General features: G+C 45.7%; 1 long non-coding RNA gene across 1 annotated transcript; it reads right to left on the bottom strand.

Moving 5' to 3' along the window:
• Window positions 1-11,128: 11,128 nt before the first annotated feature.
• On the bottom strand, window positions 11,129-16,186 carry LOC137676746 (uncharacterized). Its single transcript, XR_011050128.1, has 2 exons — window positions 16,018-16,186; window positions 11,129-12,449 (listed from the first exon to the last, which is right to left on the bottom strand). It is a non-coding gene; the product is annotated as an uncharacterized lncRNA (long non-coding RNA).
• Window positions 16,187-16,219: the final 33 nt, after the last annotated feature.

Genomic DNA, 16,219 nt, shown 5'->3' with positions numbered 1-16,219 from the left:
CACAAGGCTATGGGCCCAGATGGGATTCACCCCAGAGTAATGATGGAACTGGCAAATGAACTTGCCAAACCACTCTCTATTATCTACAGGCAGTCCTGGTTAACTGGAGAAGTTCCAGCTGACTGGAAATTAGCAAACGTAGCGTCCATCTACAAGAAGGGTCGGAAGGATGATCCAGGGAACTATAGGCCTGTCAGCCTGACCTCGGTGTCAGGCAAGGTGATGGAACAGATCATCCTGAGTGCCATTACATGGCACATGCAGGACAATCGGGGCATTGGGGCCAGCCAACATGGATTCATGAAAGGCAGGTCCTGCTTGACCAACCTGGTCTCCTTCTATGACAAAGTGACCTGCTCAGTAGATGAGGGCAGGGCTGTGGATGTAGTCTATCTAGGCTTCAGTAAGGCATTCGACACTGTCTCCCACAGCATCCTCCTAGACAAACTGGCTGCCTGGGGCTTGGATGGGTGGACTCTTCGATGGGTTAAAAACTGGCTGGATGGCCGAGCCCAGAGAGTGGTGGTGAATGGGGCAAAGTCCAACTGGCGGCTGGTCACTAGCGGTGTTCCCCAGGGCTCAGTTCTGGGGCCGGTGCTGTTCAATATCTTTATAGATGATCTAGACGTAGGGATTGAGTGCACCCTCAGTAAATTTGCAGATGACACCAAGCAGGGTGGGAGTGTCGATGTGCTGGAGGGCAGGAAGGCCCTACAGAGGGATTTGGACAGGTTAGATAGATGGGTCGAGACCAACGGCATGAGGTTCAACAAGAACAAGTGCTGGGTCTTACACTTCGGCCACAACAACCCCATGCAGCGCTACAGGCTGGGGGAAGAGTGGTTAGAAAGCGGCCCGGCAGAAAGAGACCTGGGGGTGCTGATCGACAGCCGGCTAAACATGAGCCAGCAGTGTGCCCAGGTGGCCAAGAAAGCCAATGGCATCCTGGCCTCTATTAGGAATAGTGTAGCCAGCCGGTCTAGGGAAGTGATCGTCCCTCTGTACTCAGCACTGGTGAGGCCACACCTTGAATACTGTGTCCAGTTCTGGGCCCCGCACTTCAAGAAAGATGTTGAGGAGTTGGAGCGAGTCCAGAGGAGGGCGACCAAGCTGGTGAAGGGTCTGGAGGGTCTGACCTGCGAGGAACGGCTGAGGGAGCTGGGGTTTTTAGCCTGGAGAAGAGGAGGCTCAGAGGTGACCTTATTGCAGTCTACAACTACCTGAAGGGAGGTTGTAGTGAAGTGGGAGCTGGCCTCTTCTCCCAGGCAACTAGCGATAGGACAAGAGGACACAGCCTCAAGCTTCGCCAGGGGAGGTTCAGGTTGGACATTAGGAAGAATTTCTTCTCAGAAAGGGTTATTAGACATTGGAATGGGCTGCCCAGGGAGGTGGTGGAGTCACTATCTCTGGATGTGTTTAAGAAAAGACTGGACATGGCACTTAGTGCCATGGTCTAGTTGACAGGGTGGTGTCAGGGCAACGGTTGGACTCGATGATCCCTGAGGTCTCTTCCAACCTGATTGATTCTGTGATTCTGTGTAATTCAATAGATTCATGCAGCAGATTACCAGTCATTAGCAAGTAATTTTTCCTTTGGAAAAGAAGGGCCTGACAATAAAATGAAGTGAGATTGCTTGTGAGTTTACATTAAGAAGAAAAATTCAATTTTCTATGAGGAGATGCAAGTGAACAATCTACTTCCAGCTGTTTTAAGAAAAGAACCATGATCAAAGCAACTAAGTAGGAAACTGGTCTTTATGAATTCAGGAAACAACAGGGCAAAACTTTGCAGACTTCTCAAAACAGCAGCAAAGCAAATTTGAGAGTTTACGTTATGACCAAAAGGTAATTTCAAATCAGGTTTGAATATAAATCCATTCCTTCTTCCAAATGCTGAACATAATCTTTGTTATAACTCCAAGCCTTGGTTGCTGTTTTTCTGTTTTATTTTCATATCTTGAAATATTTCACAGAATCATCAAATCGTAGAATATCTCAAGTTGGAAGGGACCCATAAGGATCAACAAGTCAAACTCCCTGCTCCTTGCAGGACTACCTAAAACTAAACCATATGACTAAGAGCATCATCCAGATGCTCCTTGAACTCTGATGACCACTTCCCTGGGGAGCCTGTTCCAGTGACCGACCACCCTCTCAGTGAAGAACCTTTTTCTAATGCCTGGTCTGAACTTCCTCTGATGCAGCTTCATTCCATTTCCTCTTGTCCTGTCACTGGTCACCAGAGAGAGGAGATCAGCACCTCCCCCTCCACTACCCTCCTTGAGGAAGTTGTAGACTGCCATGAGGTCATCCCTCATTTTGATTTGACATCATCATCTCAATCAAGGAAATACGCATTCCATGTATACCTCTCTGAAGAGCACTCTTCCAAAGACTGACAATGGGCATGTAAGGAGCACACCTTTCACAGCAATTCTCCAAGCTCTGTCTGAGACAGTTTCTTTGACCTGTGCAGACATTATGTAGACAGCCAGTACTCTCATCTAGGCTAAGTTTGAATTTTTCATATAATATGTCATTATCTCTAAGATTTAGCGTTCCTTTTTTTCCCTAATCAGCTTTTTATGTGTTTAAAAGCAAGACAGAAAGTAAAAATTGCAATAAAATATTCTTCATTGTTATTATGCTTGACAGCCTGTAATTTTGAGTAGCCACTATATCACTTAGGTCCCACACATGCACAGAACAAGGAAGACACTGCCTTCTCCGCTTGATTCCCAAAGGAAGGTGATCAAAAATAGATTTCCTTAACCATCCACTCACTATCCCTCAGGCAAAGTAAAGCAATGATCTGCTGGTGAGTTCATTATGAAGGAAAAAAAAAGCTAACTCAAAGAAAAAAAACTAAAAGAAAGGGCAAAAAGAAGCATCAGAACCAAAAGAAGAGAAGGATGGGACCAGCACATTGGAAGAAGAATTGGATCACTACCCTGGGCATCAGCATTTGTCTAAATATATGCTTTAGCTATAACCTCAGCAAAGGATAAGTCAAGTGGAAAGGAGGATGCGAGAACCACGCTGGTAGGAGTTACTTTTAGGACATGGCTTCACAGCATGAAAAGATCAGCATGAATACTAGGTTGACTTGTTCATGCTCCTTCTTCACTTCAGAGTGGAGCAGTTCCACAACTGAGTTTGTAACATGGCTGCAGAAATAGCTGTGCCCGCAGTACTGGGAAGGTGAGAGGCTATGGCAGAGGAGCAGGAACACCTTTAACTAGCATTGCCATCCAACACTTCATATTGTGAAGTATAGCCTGAAGTTATGCCTACACAGGAAAACCATAAAGCACACAACTTCAGGGAAGGTAATTGCAGGCAAGTGTAAAGTAGCCTTTCAATTGCTTTGATCTCAGTTCTTCAGGCTCAGGTATTGTTCCACAGCGACTTATACTGCTAAGTCACATTGTTCTCCCTAACCCCATCAACACACCTTTAATGCCTTTCTTGAACCAGCAGTTCATGGGGAACTTGTTCAGGGAGCTGATTCAGATGAAAACTAACTCTCAAAAAAAGGAAGTATGCAGCTACAGCAGTTCCCTGAACCAGTACTCTGTACTGCTGATAGCGCAGACACAAAGAAAGGTCTGTGGCAGCCAGGCTCAATTCAGTGAAGAAGTTTGTTCTATGGCAGCCATGAGCCCATGTGAAAAACATGATTCAATAAATATCCCAGATGACAGAAATAACTTGCATATAGTAACCTCTGCCTAAATATACTATAGAGCTGCACGGTTTGCATAGGTATACAAGTAGTTTAAAAAATGATATTTTCTATTTTCTACTCTGAGAAGTATGTGATGTCCCCTGGAATGTGCTTTTGCGGGCATAGGAGTCCACGAGTGCTTGTCAGTTTTGAAGAACCACCTTTTAGAAGCACAGGAGCAGGCTGGATGATGCCCTTGCAAGATTTTGCTTGTCTGTCCTTGAAATTTTATGGTCATCTGGGAAGGTTGCTGATGACTGCAGAAAGGCAGACATTGCATTCATCTTCAAGAAGGGCCAGAAGGAGGATTTGGAGAACTACAGCCCAGTCGGCCTCACCTCATTCCCTGGCAAGATGATAGAGTAAATCCTCACGAAAGCCAGTTCCAGGCCTATGATTTTAGAACAACGGTTTTAACCCTCTCTCTATTAATGCCTTGGGTGGAATTCAACTGCTCTGATTCAGGGGCTTTAAGAAATATGAACCAGAAGAGTAGGAAGAATTCTGGCTGGTATGACTTACTCTTTCTGTATCATCCTGATACCAGACTGTTCAGTTCAGCAATGGTTTAGCAAGAGTAGGCCTCAGGTTTAGCAACGGTTTAGCAAGAGTAGGCCTCAGAGTAGGCTCTAAAAGGCCTGCTCTGTGTTACCTTTACACAGAACTAGCTTTCCTGTCAGTAATTTTCCTTTTAGCTAGAATAATAGAGAATAACAATAGGTTCTGAAGAAAACTACATGTTTTTTAGATAGAGTCTGCTTATGGGATTGATAACAATGTTCTAGTAGACAATGATTCATGCTGTTTACGCTTAGTCTTAGAAAAACAAAGGTCTCTGCTAATTATAAAAGGGCCAAAAGACAAAACAAAACTGTAAAGAACAACTTTGTGATGTCTAAATTAACTTGATTCATAAACTCTTGTGTCAGAGGAGAGATAAGTCCAAAACGATATCTTCTTCTTGAGAACACATGTACTTGTAAACAAGAAGGCCTCGACCACGCTTGCACAGAAGCACGATTAAAGGGGGATTGTGACCACCAGCGACCCCCAGAGACCACCCAAGACCCCTTCCCCAATTTAGTACGCATGCATAAAAACATTATGTAATGCATGACATAATGTATTAGCATATGCATAAGTTTCTTGGAATGGGTGGGCTTTTCTTGGAATTATATGAATAATCATATTTGTGATGTATATAATGAGCAAGCTTTTGTTCCTAGGTGTGCATGCTAGGAGGAGAGATCCCCCATGCACCCAGCGCTGCAATAAACCAGTGTCAGCTTTCTAAACTATCATTTGGTTTGGAGAGTTTTCTTGGTTACTATTTTCTGGTAACAATCCCAGAAGTATGGCACAGCCTGTAATAAAAGGTCTGAATGATATGCTGATCATAGAATCATAGAATTGTTTTGGTTGGAAAGAGCCTTTAACATCATTGAGTCCAACCGTTAACCCAGCACTGCCAAGCCCACCACTAAACCATGTCCCTAAGCACCACATCTACACAGCTTTTAAATACCTTCAGGGATGGTGACTCATGAATTAACCTGTAAGATATATACATAATATCCCCCAAATCTTTTAAATTACACCTTATTATTTCAACCTATAACAATGCACAAAATATCAGGAATAATTTGTGACTGTCAACTACACAAAGACCGTGCCTCCGATTCCTATCCTTTTGATATCTTTTTCATATCCGTAGTAAGAACGCAATGTTTTCACGAACTTTCAAAGCTATACAGTTAAGTCCCTTTTAGAAGGCATGTTTCATAAGCTTATTACAGAACTGAGGAAAATCAAGATAATTTAGTACTTCAGACTGGGAATTACACTTACATTTTGGAGAAACTGGCTTTTAAACTTAAACATTGGGTAGATGACTTGCCTTGGGCATATCCTGGTTCAAAACAAACTGTGGTCCATTCTTTTTTGTAAAGATATACATTTTCATACATCTTTCTGAATTTTCTGCTGACCAAGATGTCCTTCCTTTGTACTTCCCCAGAGTTTGTTACTGTAACAAATACATGGGGCCATATTACTCAGGTGTTCCTCTGAGGATCACACAGCAAGGGTCAGTATACACGTGGGGATGCACATGACTCTATAGTTTAAGCAATTTGCACTAATATACAACTTATTTTTGTACAAAAATCTCAAAAAATATATTTACAGTATTCCTCTCTTACATGTTAATGACTTTAAACATTTTGACAGACTGCTGCATAAAACTTTCCCCAAATTCTCAAATGTTCATTTAATGTGCTTTACAGTTAGCATCATTTACTACTTATTTCAAAAGATCTATCTAGATCGTTGATTTAAACCAAACCAATTATAATGGACTGAACTTAGAGGGAAGTACTTAAACCAAAACTGTGCATAAAACATAAAACGGCCTTATTTTCTTGTCTTTCAAATCTACACCAATATTACAGTACTGTGTTAGGTGCTTGTTTTCTGAACTATCAACCTGCTCAGCATTAACCTTCTTTAACAGAGTTTGTGTGATATGACAGGCTTTTCCTTTCTGTTACAATTCTTTTCAAAGAAGCTGTAATTTATTTACAAAAGGTGATAGCTGTCACAAAGAATGAAGAGTTTCTCCACAGTATTGCAAGTTCTAGTTATTCTTCACTGCCTATAAAGACTATTCATGAAGAGCAGGAAAATATATGTAGATAGTAAAGCCATCAACACTTCAAGGCACAACAATAAAAAAATTTCTGAGAAGCAAATTATTATTATAAAAAAATAGTCTGTCATCTAGGTAGTACAGATATACTTGAAACACAGATTTCATCTTCATTAAGAATAACAATAGTTGATTTTAAATTTCTCAGATTCTTGACCTGGACACCAATATTTGAAAGGAAGATTAAAAAAAGAAAAAGAAAAAAAGAAGTTCAAAATTATGTCATGTTACTGAAGTTTTGTACTGAAATCAAAACGGGTTCTATTTTAGGCTTACAGAAAGAGAAGTTTTATTGCTATAAGCAACTGATTTTTTCAATACCCTTTTCAAAATTGCAAATATATGTCAAGTTTCAGTTTGATTGTTTTTTTAACTAGCACTCCAGCTTTGAACAACTTATTGTAGCCAGAGATTTTAAGAGTGTCAGAATGACTGTATAAAGTCCCAAACATCCATGCGCTGATCTCACATTGAGTACAAAGAAATTTAAGTGTTCCATAAATTAAATACATAAATCAAAGCCACATACTGGTTTGCATCCAACAGAATATGAGTTCATGGCATAGAGATGCCCTGAAGCTCAGCTGAGAGACTCATGATATACTGAGCTTGTATAATAGCAAGAAGCACCAGCCATTTCACATATAGTACAACTACAGTTCTACTAAGTATGAACAAAGGTAAGCTGCTCTCTAGGCTTTCATTGTGATTACTTAGGGTTTTTTCTCATATACCACATATAACTGAGACGTGGTAGCTGACTTTTCACATTAGTTGGCACATAGAGGTGAATGATAATTGTAACTGTAAAGGGTTCTCCTGGGCGGGAGCACCTCCAGCCTCCCCTCTGCTCGCCCTGACCCACCAGCACTCCCCATCTCCTTGTCCACACTGGACAGCTTCTCAGCCCAGGTCCCTCTTACCCTTGCAGCACCAACCTGCCCCTGGGCAGGTGTCTCAGAGGCCTGGCACTCTTTGGGGAGAGGGAAGAAACTGCCCTCCTCCAAAGCCTCCACCTCTTCCCAGGGCCTCTGCAGCACAAGGGCCAGAGCCCTCTCCGAAACACCCCCCAAGGCTTCTCTCCCTAAGCAGACACCCACCAGGACTCCACAGCCCAGCAGCCCTTTGCTGGGGAGGCCCAGGGAGGCAAGAAATGAGCTCTTCTGCAGCTCTGCCAGAGGCTGCTCAGATATACCTGCATGGTAGTTGTTCCAGGCACCCAGAAACACTTGAGCTGGAGAGCAGCAGGAACTTCCGAGTCTCCTGCTGAGACCCCAGACAGCAGGACCATGGGGTTTGGCCCAGGGGGCCAGAGGCACTTTCATCTGAGCCTCTTCCCTGCTCACAGCAGGTTTCCTGAGCCCTGGGACTGTTGTGCTGCCCACAGCACTCGCCGGCTTCTCCATCGTGTCCCCCTAGCCCCCCTGTAGACTCTGTGGGTCCTACCCGCCAGCTGATGTCCCCGGGAGTAACAAACCCTCGTACCTGTTCTCGAGGACCTGAGCAGGCTCAGCTAAACATCCGTCCATGCTGCTGACAGCTTTGCTCCTTGACAGGGCAGTGCCTCGTGCTCTTGGAGGAGCCTTTCTCCTCCTCATCTTGGGGAGAAACGAAGCTCCCCTGCAAGCTTGTGTGTCCTCCTTCTGCTGCAGGAGTGTTGTCTGCCCAGGGGAGGCCACTCCAGCAACAGCCCCAAACCAATTGCCAGGAGGAGAATGCCTGCCACAGGCACACAGGCAGTAGGACACAGCGAGTTCCTTCCAGGTGAGAGGTTGGATCTACTGGGGGGAGCGAGAGACCCCACTGCCCACATGGCGCTGTGTTTTGCATTTGTGACTAGACAGTGTTGAAACCACACCAGCATTTTAGCTGGCGCTGAAAAGTGCTTGCAGAGCACCAAGGCTTCCTCTGTTTCTCTCTGCGTGTCCCTGAGCCAGTGGGCTGACTCTGGGCGAGAGGCTGGGAGCAGACACAGCAGGGACAGCCAACCCACATTGACCACAGGGGTACTCCATGCAGTGTAACTTCATGCTCCACAATAAAGCCTGGGCCTTTGGTCTTTCCAAAGTAGCCATTGCTTGACAACCATCTGGGCATTGATCTGCTGGGGTCAAGCCACCACAGCCTATTTAGAGAAAGAAGGGTGTTTGATGTGTGTTTTATAGTCTCCCGGGGGACCAGGAGGGTCCCTGCATGGGGGCACAGGTTGCCCCCAGAGCACTGGGTATCTGGCATAGCAGCACAGGGCTAGGAAGGATCCTGAGCATGGCCCCCTGCCTTCCACCTGCCTGGGCAGGGTCAGCCCTGATGGCAAGGGTGTCCCCATGGGGCAAGGAGGGAGTGATGTCTCTGGGTGACACCCGGCTGGGGCTGGGGCTGCATGGGGCTTTAATTTGCTCAGCCGCTCTGGCTCCACATCATCATGGGGAGCTCTGGCCACCAGAGTGGCCCCAGGCATGTGCCAAGGGGCTGCTGCATGCCCCCATCCTCAACGAGATACATGAGCAACCAGAACACCACAACAGCTCCTTCTGGGACGGCCCATGGACCCCAGTCGCTCGTTTGGGAAGAGCCAGCTTGCAGGCCCTTGTGGGGTTGTGATGAGAGTGAGCACCTATAGTAGGAAAAGGACAGAGCCGTGCTGTGCCCTGGCTCCATGGCATGTGAGCTGAGGCAGGCGGGAGCCCCAACGTGGAGGCCCTGGCCAAAAGACAGGCCTTGGGATGCCTCTCGGCAGATGTCCCCACCACAACTCCTCCACCAGCTGCAGTCCCTCCACCTAGCCTGCTGCCTGTCCTTGCCCAGGCACTTGCACTGCTCCAGACACCCTTGCTCGGTGTATTGGGGTCCCTGTCCAGGTGTTGGCAGTGGCAGGACTGCTGAGGGAGCCTCTGTGAGGAGAGGCCAGGGCTGCTCCATACCAGACATGGCCAGTCCCAGCCAGCTCCAATGCACCCATTGCGGGAGACAGCTGAGCACATCCTACACCCTCCTGGGGCGAGATGTACCCCCGGGGTCAGTAGTGGGTCCACTCCTGTTTAGCACCTTCATTAATGATCTGGATGATGGGGTGGAGTGTGCCCTCGGCAAGCTTGCTGATGACACAGAACTGGGAGGAGTGACTGATGCACCAGAGGTCATGCTGCCCTCCAGAGGGACCTTAACAGGCTGGAGAAATGGGCTGACAGGAACCTCATGAAGTTCAACAAGGAGGCAAAGTCCTGCACCTGCTGGGGGAACAACCTCATGCACCAGTACCTGCTGGTGTCCATGTTCATGTTCAACACCAAGCTAAACATGAGCCAGCAATATGCCCTTGCGCCAACGGCAGAGAATGGTATCCTGCACTGCGATAGCAGGAGTGCTGGCAGCAGGTGGAGGGAGGTGATCCTTGCTCTCTCCTCAGCACTGGTGAGCACACACCTGCAGTGCTATGTCCATTTCTGAGCTTCCCAGCACAAGAGAGACATGGACATACTGGAGAGAGTCCAGGAAAGGGCTAGTAAGATGGTGAAAGGACTGGAGCATCTCTCCTATGAGGAAAGGCTGAGAGAGCTGGGATGGTTCAGCCTTGGGAAAAGGCTCAGGGAGGACCTCATCAATGTATATAAATTCCTAAAGGGAGAGAGCAAAGAGGATGGAGCCAGGCTTTTCTCAGTGGCGCCCAGTGACAGGACAAGATGCAATGCTGTCATGGTCCATTTGGATTTCTCAAAATTACATGACCACATACTCTATAAATTAAACCTCATATTATGAGCTTATTTGGAAAGGAAACAAATAATCATGACAAACAAGGGCTCAATCTCCTTTGTACAGACTAGTCTAGCATGTGAGTTCACTAATTCATCACTTAAGTAATGAGATTTCTAACTCAGTTGTTCTCTAATTCATAACTCACTACTCATAACTTGTAATTCATGCATGTATGAGTAAAATAGTTACCTAGCCACTGGTGAGAGTGCTTATCCTTCCTCTTCTGTCATGGTGCGGGAATCCCCTTATCACACTGGGAAGCACAAAAACCTCAGTAGTCCAGCTGTTGTTGGATCCACTTCAAAAACTTGAGTAAGCTGTCATACTTGTACCTTCCAGCTTGGAAGTTTGGTCTGTAACATTTCCATGAGTTAGTAGATCCTGAAGAAACTGCCAGACAACCAATACAAAAAGATTATGGCTGCAGGAGACAGCAAGTTGCAGGTGATAGTGGCTGCATAATGACCTTTAGCCCTTTCTGGCCACCATGTCCTGCCTATGTGTTGCCCTCACTTTGATCTAACGGCTCTGCTCCCAGCATGCATCAGGCCTTAGCATGAGCTTGTGTTGGCAAAAACCTGAGCAGCAGTTGAGTGAACAGTCGCACAATGGGCACAGACTGAAATACAGGAGGTTCTTCCTCAACATCAGGAAACACATTTTTACTGTGAGGCTGACCAAGCCCAGGCACCAGTTGCCCAGCAAGGTTGTGAAGTTCCCCTTCTTGGAGATATTCAAAAGCCGTCTGGACATGGACCTGGGTAGCTGGCTCTAGGTGGCCCTACTTGAGACAGGGATTTGGTCCAGATGACCTCTGGAGGTCCTTTACAACCTCAGCCATTCTATGACTCTGCGATATACAGAAGGGATGGAGGAAAAAAAGAAAAAAAAAGAAGAAAAAAAAGAAACAGGATAAAAAGAACACTTCAACAAAGTCATTCCAATCACTAAATTTTATTAATTCTCCCTCTTCCATGGGAAAAAAAAGCAGTTTACTCCTAAATAATATGGTGATATCAGGCTAACTAACCTCTATGTTTATATCACACATTGTCTAGCAAGCAACCAGAATACAGACATATGACAGCATGCTTAAATAATGAGATATTTTACTACAGTTTGGTTTATAGCACGGCTCCAAGTATTTAAAAAACCTCAAATGGCAGTCTTCCAATGTTGCCCTGTCTGTTCTCAGTTGGTCCAAAAGATCACACCTGACAATCTAGGTTGCCTCGCAAGCTTACCAAAAGGAAGTGTATCACTTCATATCTCCAGCCTGAAAAGACATTATTCATTGGGATAAGCATGCAATGCAAAACTAGACTCACATTTGAGCTGTATGAACAGTTCTTTCTTCCTGTCCGTTGCTGTCATATAGTTTGCATCCCCACCCTCATATAATTTGTAATGCAATTAGAAGAAGGTTTCATTTTTTCCCTTTGGTGATATTAGAACAAGCAGCCTTGGCAAAGGAACATTATAGCTGTGGACACACAATGCCTAAAACCTGGGACAGGTGTTTGGTCAAGTTGGCATTTATTATGCTGGTACTTTGCAAAACATTTACCTTGGGGGCCAATACAGCAGTTAATGAAACTAATCAACAGTGAAGAGAGGTGTTTCAGTTGTTTTAAACAGGAACTCATCAGAGATGAACTGCATTGCAGAGGAGGTTGGTGGTGTAGAAAGGATGTTATCACTGAGAAGTCACATGTATGCTCCTGAAGTGTCTTGAACTCATCACATGGAACATTCCCATTTTTAAATGAAGTCACTATGTTCCCATTAACCAGTTAAACTGGCAAGACATTCTCCATCAAGAACAGTTCTCAGTTGTTTTCAGGCAGTTTTACATAGTACATTTGAGGATTAACATTGCTTCGAGGTTAGATTTGCCTCTTATTCCAAATCCATCATATTTATCTGTCTCAAACAAGCAACTGCTATAACACCCAGAAGACTGAGCTCATAAATACCATATTGCCTATTAACACTGTAGACAAGAAGTTCTCTGTCCAGCCGTGCCTGGGGTTATTACACTGGTTCTGCACTAGCACACACTTATTTCAATAAATCCAAATGTCACCTAATGGCTCACCAATTATGTATGCATAATATCATCCTGTGTCTGCACCAACAAGCAACAGTGGTTTCCTCGAGGTTAGAGGCACGCCGAGAAGGAGGTTTTCTGATGTTTTGACCAGCTTCCAAATCAGTTTTGTCACTTCGGGTCTACTCATGCTCCCACAGATCTGGGACCTGGGAGAAAATGAAAAGCCCTTTACCAGCTCCTTAAAGCACAGGTGCAGTCATTCCCTTGCTTCCTAGCATTTATACCTCCAACAGCACTGTTACCTGTTCATAACCTTACGGACAGTGCACAAGGACAACATATACTCTGACAGCTGCATGTTTTGCCTCTTGCTTTTTGCCCAGCCAGCCTGTATTTATGGTGGGAACTTTCTGTTCTCCCTTCCTGCTCCTAGCTAGGTAGTTACTCTAAAGAAAACAGAGAATCTTTCCCTACATTGCTTAAACTCTGCCCCAAAACAGATATCCAGGGACCTCTTAGGAACTTCACAAAGCCAGGCCACCAGTTCAGTTGAGGGAAAATGAACATATGACCGCTCTACTGCTCTCCCCAGTCTTCATCCTGCCTCATCCTACTCCAGAAACACATCATGCTCTTCCAAAACTGCTTTCCCAACTAACTCCTGGGAAGATCCACCTACCTTTCCCTCTGCTGCCTATTTCTTAATTTATCCCCATGCCACACACCCCACCCTCTTATAAATAGATCCAGCTGGAGAATCCAGGACCTCATCTTGATCTTTCTTTGACTGAAAGGCCTGACAGTTGTAAGATTTGACCTGCAGCAGCTCAGCTACTTGATGTTGGCTAAGTCTTTTCTAAAATTTCTTTCATTGTGTTTCTCTGCTGGAATTCAGGGGAGAACACTTAATCTCTCACTACGTGCATAGAGCACAGATCAAGATGAGATCTTGTTTAAGGCCTTAAAAGTAGCAGCAATAGAAATAATAGCAGAAGACAAAAAGACTCAGCACTTCTGTAGTACTGTATTACTATCCTTGCTCAGCCAAGGAATTTCAGTTTGCTGCTTCCTTGCTCCAGTTAGCTAAGGAGTAAATGGAGCGGGCTAGTGTGGGACAGCACTCCAGTTTATTTAAAACAAACAAAACAAAATGCAGCAACTTTCTTCACAGTTCTTGTGGAAATTAACATGTCACGGGGCATATGAATAGCTTGTGAACCCCTCATGGGTCAGCACGAATTATCCAAAATGGACTCTCACTGCTAAAAAGCCTGCGCTAATATAATATTGATCTTCCTGAAATAGACAGAAGTTCTCGCTAAGCGACTACTATAATGTCCTGGTGACTATAGCCTTGAAATGCTCCTCACTACAATAATAAATGTGTGACTAAGCAGGTGAAATGTGATTTAGGCTGCAGCCAACATAAAGGACAGAAGGAAACAACACCACAGAAATCTTATTTCAAACTTTTTCTGTGCTTTCATTGACCATAGCAGCTTATGGAAAGGCAAAACTGGCTTATTATGAGTCAGGTGTGATTCAAGGCATATTTTACTTGCAATCCAGAACAAAGCACAAAAAATAAATGCATATGTATCAAAAACATTTGTAGGTTTAGAAGTAGAATAAGGCATATAGCTGAATGTTAAAATACAGAAGTTATCCCTTTAAAATTATCACAGCATATTCAGTCAGGGCCAAGTCCATGATTTGGGATACATGCTTACTGCAAGATTCAGTAATAATCCAAGTCTAACTATACAAAATTGCTCATTTCACAACATGAAACTCTGCAGGAAGGTAACTGTCATGCAATTTCCATAGCTACTAGTAAAAAAGTTTCTCTCTTGAAGACCATATTAGTCAAATTGTGAGAAATATCACTATATTGAATTTGGCAAGGGATGCAAAGAAAAATAAGAATGGCTTTTACAGGTACATTGGCCAGAAAAGGAAGATTAAAGAAAATTTACACCCCATAGTAAATAAGACAGAAGAGCTGGTGACAACCAACATGGAGTAGGCTGAGGTACTCAACAATTTTTTTGCTTCAGTTTTCACTGGTAATCTCCCTTCCCACATCTCTGAAGCCCCTGAACTTCAAGGCAGGGACTAGCAGAATAAAAGTCCGTCCCATTGTAGGAGAAGATCAGGTTCAAGACCACCAGAGGAACCTGAACACACACATGTCCATGAGGCCCAACGAGATGCATCCCAGGGTTCTGAGGGAATTTGCTCATGTAGTTGCCAAGCCACTCTCCACTGTATCTGAAAAGTCATGGCAGTCAGGGAAAAGTCCCCAGTGACTGGAAAAAGGGAAACAGTGTTATTTGTAAGGAAAATTATCTGACCGTTTCTGTTCATGGCTAATGATGCCAAACTGGGAGGTGCTGTTGACTTTCTTGAGGGATGAGAAGCCTTGCAGAGGCATCTGGATATACTGGAGCATTGGGCAATCACCAGTGGCATGAAATTGAACAAGAACAAATACTGGACTCTGCACATGGGACAGAGTAACACCAGGTACATGTATAAATTGGGAGAGGAGTGGCTGAAGTGCAGCCCTGCAGAAAGGGGTCTGGGGGTGCTGGTTGACAGGAGGCTCAACAGGAGTCAGCAGTGTGCCCTGGCAGCCAAGGGGGCAAATGGCTTCCCGAGGTGCATCAACACAGCAGAACCAGCCAGTCAAGAGAGGGGATTATCCCACTGTATTCAGCATTGGTGTGGCCTCACCTAGAGTACTGCGTGCAGTTCTGGACCCCACACTTTAAGGAGGATGTTCAGGTCCTTGAATGTGTCTAGAGGAGGGCAACAAAGCTGGTGAAAGGGCTGGAAGGCATGTCCTGTGAGGAGCAGCTGGGGACTTTGGGCTTGTCTAGTTTGGAGAAAAGGAGGCTGAGGGGCAACCTCATTGCTCTCCACAGCTTCCTGACGAGGGGAAGCATAGAGGGGAGGTGCTGGTCTCTTCTCCCTGGGATCCAGTGACAGGATGCGTGGGAATGGTTCAAAGCTGCGCCAAGGGAGGTTCAGGCTGGACATTGGGAAGCATTCTTTACAGAGAGGGTGGTCAAACCCTGGGACAGGCTTCCTAGAGAGGCGGTCGATGCCCCAAGCCTGCCAGTGTTTAAGAGGCATTTGGACACTGCTCTTAATAACATGCTTTTTGGTCAGCCCTGAAGTGGTCAGGCAGTTGGTCTCAATCGTTGCAGGTCCCTTCCAACTGAAACTAAACTACTCTATTCTAAGAAACATCTTTCCCTGCACACATAAATGTAGCCTAGCAATTGACACTGTCACACCTCTACTGTAATACACGTTTCTATTAAAACACAGACTGAAAGCTTCACTCAGTCTCTTCTGCACGGACAGCAGGGCTCTGCCACTGTAATTACACGAACAGCCTGGCCTGAAGATCGGAAATCACACTCATTCCTTTGCTCCGTTTTCTTAAGGCAGACGGGGATGAGCTATTGAAAAGGACTGTCTAAAGGAACGTGCTCCCAGAAACTCGTTCTCCCGACGCGGGGTCAGTGCCCTGGTGCCGGCACCCTGCTCCCTTACGGGATGTGCCTGCTCACCCGGGACAGCCCGCAGCCCCCGCAGCAGCAGGGCTGCTGGGGAGCGCCACGCCGCACGGGCAGGCACCAAGCTCCCGTTAAAAAAATACATCGATACTTTGGAACCTTTTAAACTGCAATTAAAATCATGCAGGTCAGGAGAGCAGAAGCAAAGGCAGAGGCGGTTAGTACCGCTCAGCTGTCACCGACCCACCTCTCCGAGAACGGCCCGCTGGGCAGTCGCTGTCGCGACAAACTCGGCCTGCTGACACGGCAGCGGCGCGCGGCACGCGGCACACGGCACACGGCACGGCACCGCACCGCACCACGCTCCCCGCAGCTCCGCGGTCCCCGGCGAAGTACGGCGACGGGAACCATAGCCACCTCGCCGCCGCGGCCCGCGCCCGCCCCCTACT

This window comes from Nyctibius grandis, chromosome Z (genome assembly GCF_013368605.1).
Source record: "Nyctibius grandis isolate bNycGra1 chromosome Z, bNycGra1.pri, whole genome shotgun sequence".
In the NCBI taxonomy this organism is placed as follows: domain Eukaryota; kingdom Metazoa; phylum Chordata; class Aves; order Nyctibiiformes; family Nyctibiidae; genus Nyctibius; species Nyctibius grandis.
Note: the sequence above shows the minus strand (reverse complement) of the source record. Positions and strands in the feature narration are given on the sequence as shown.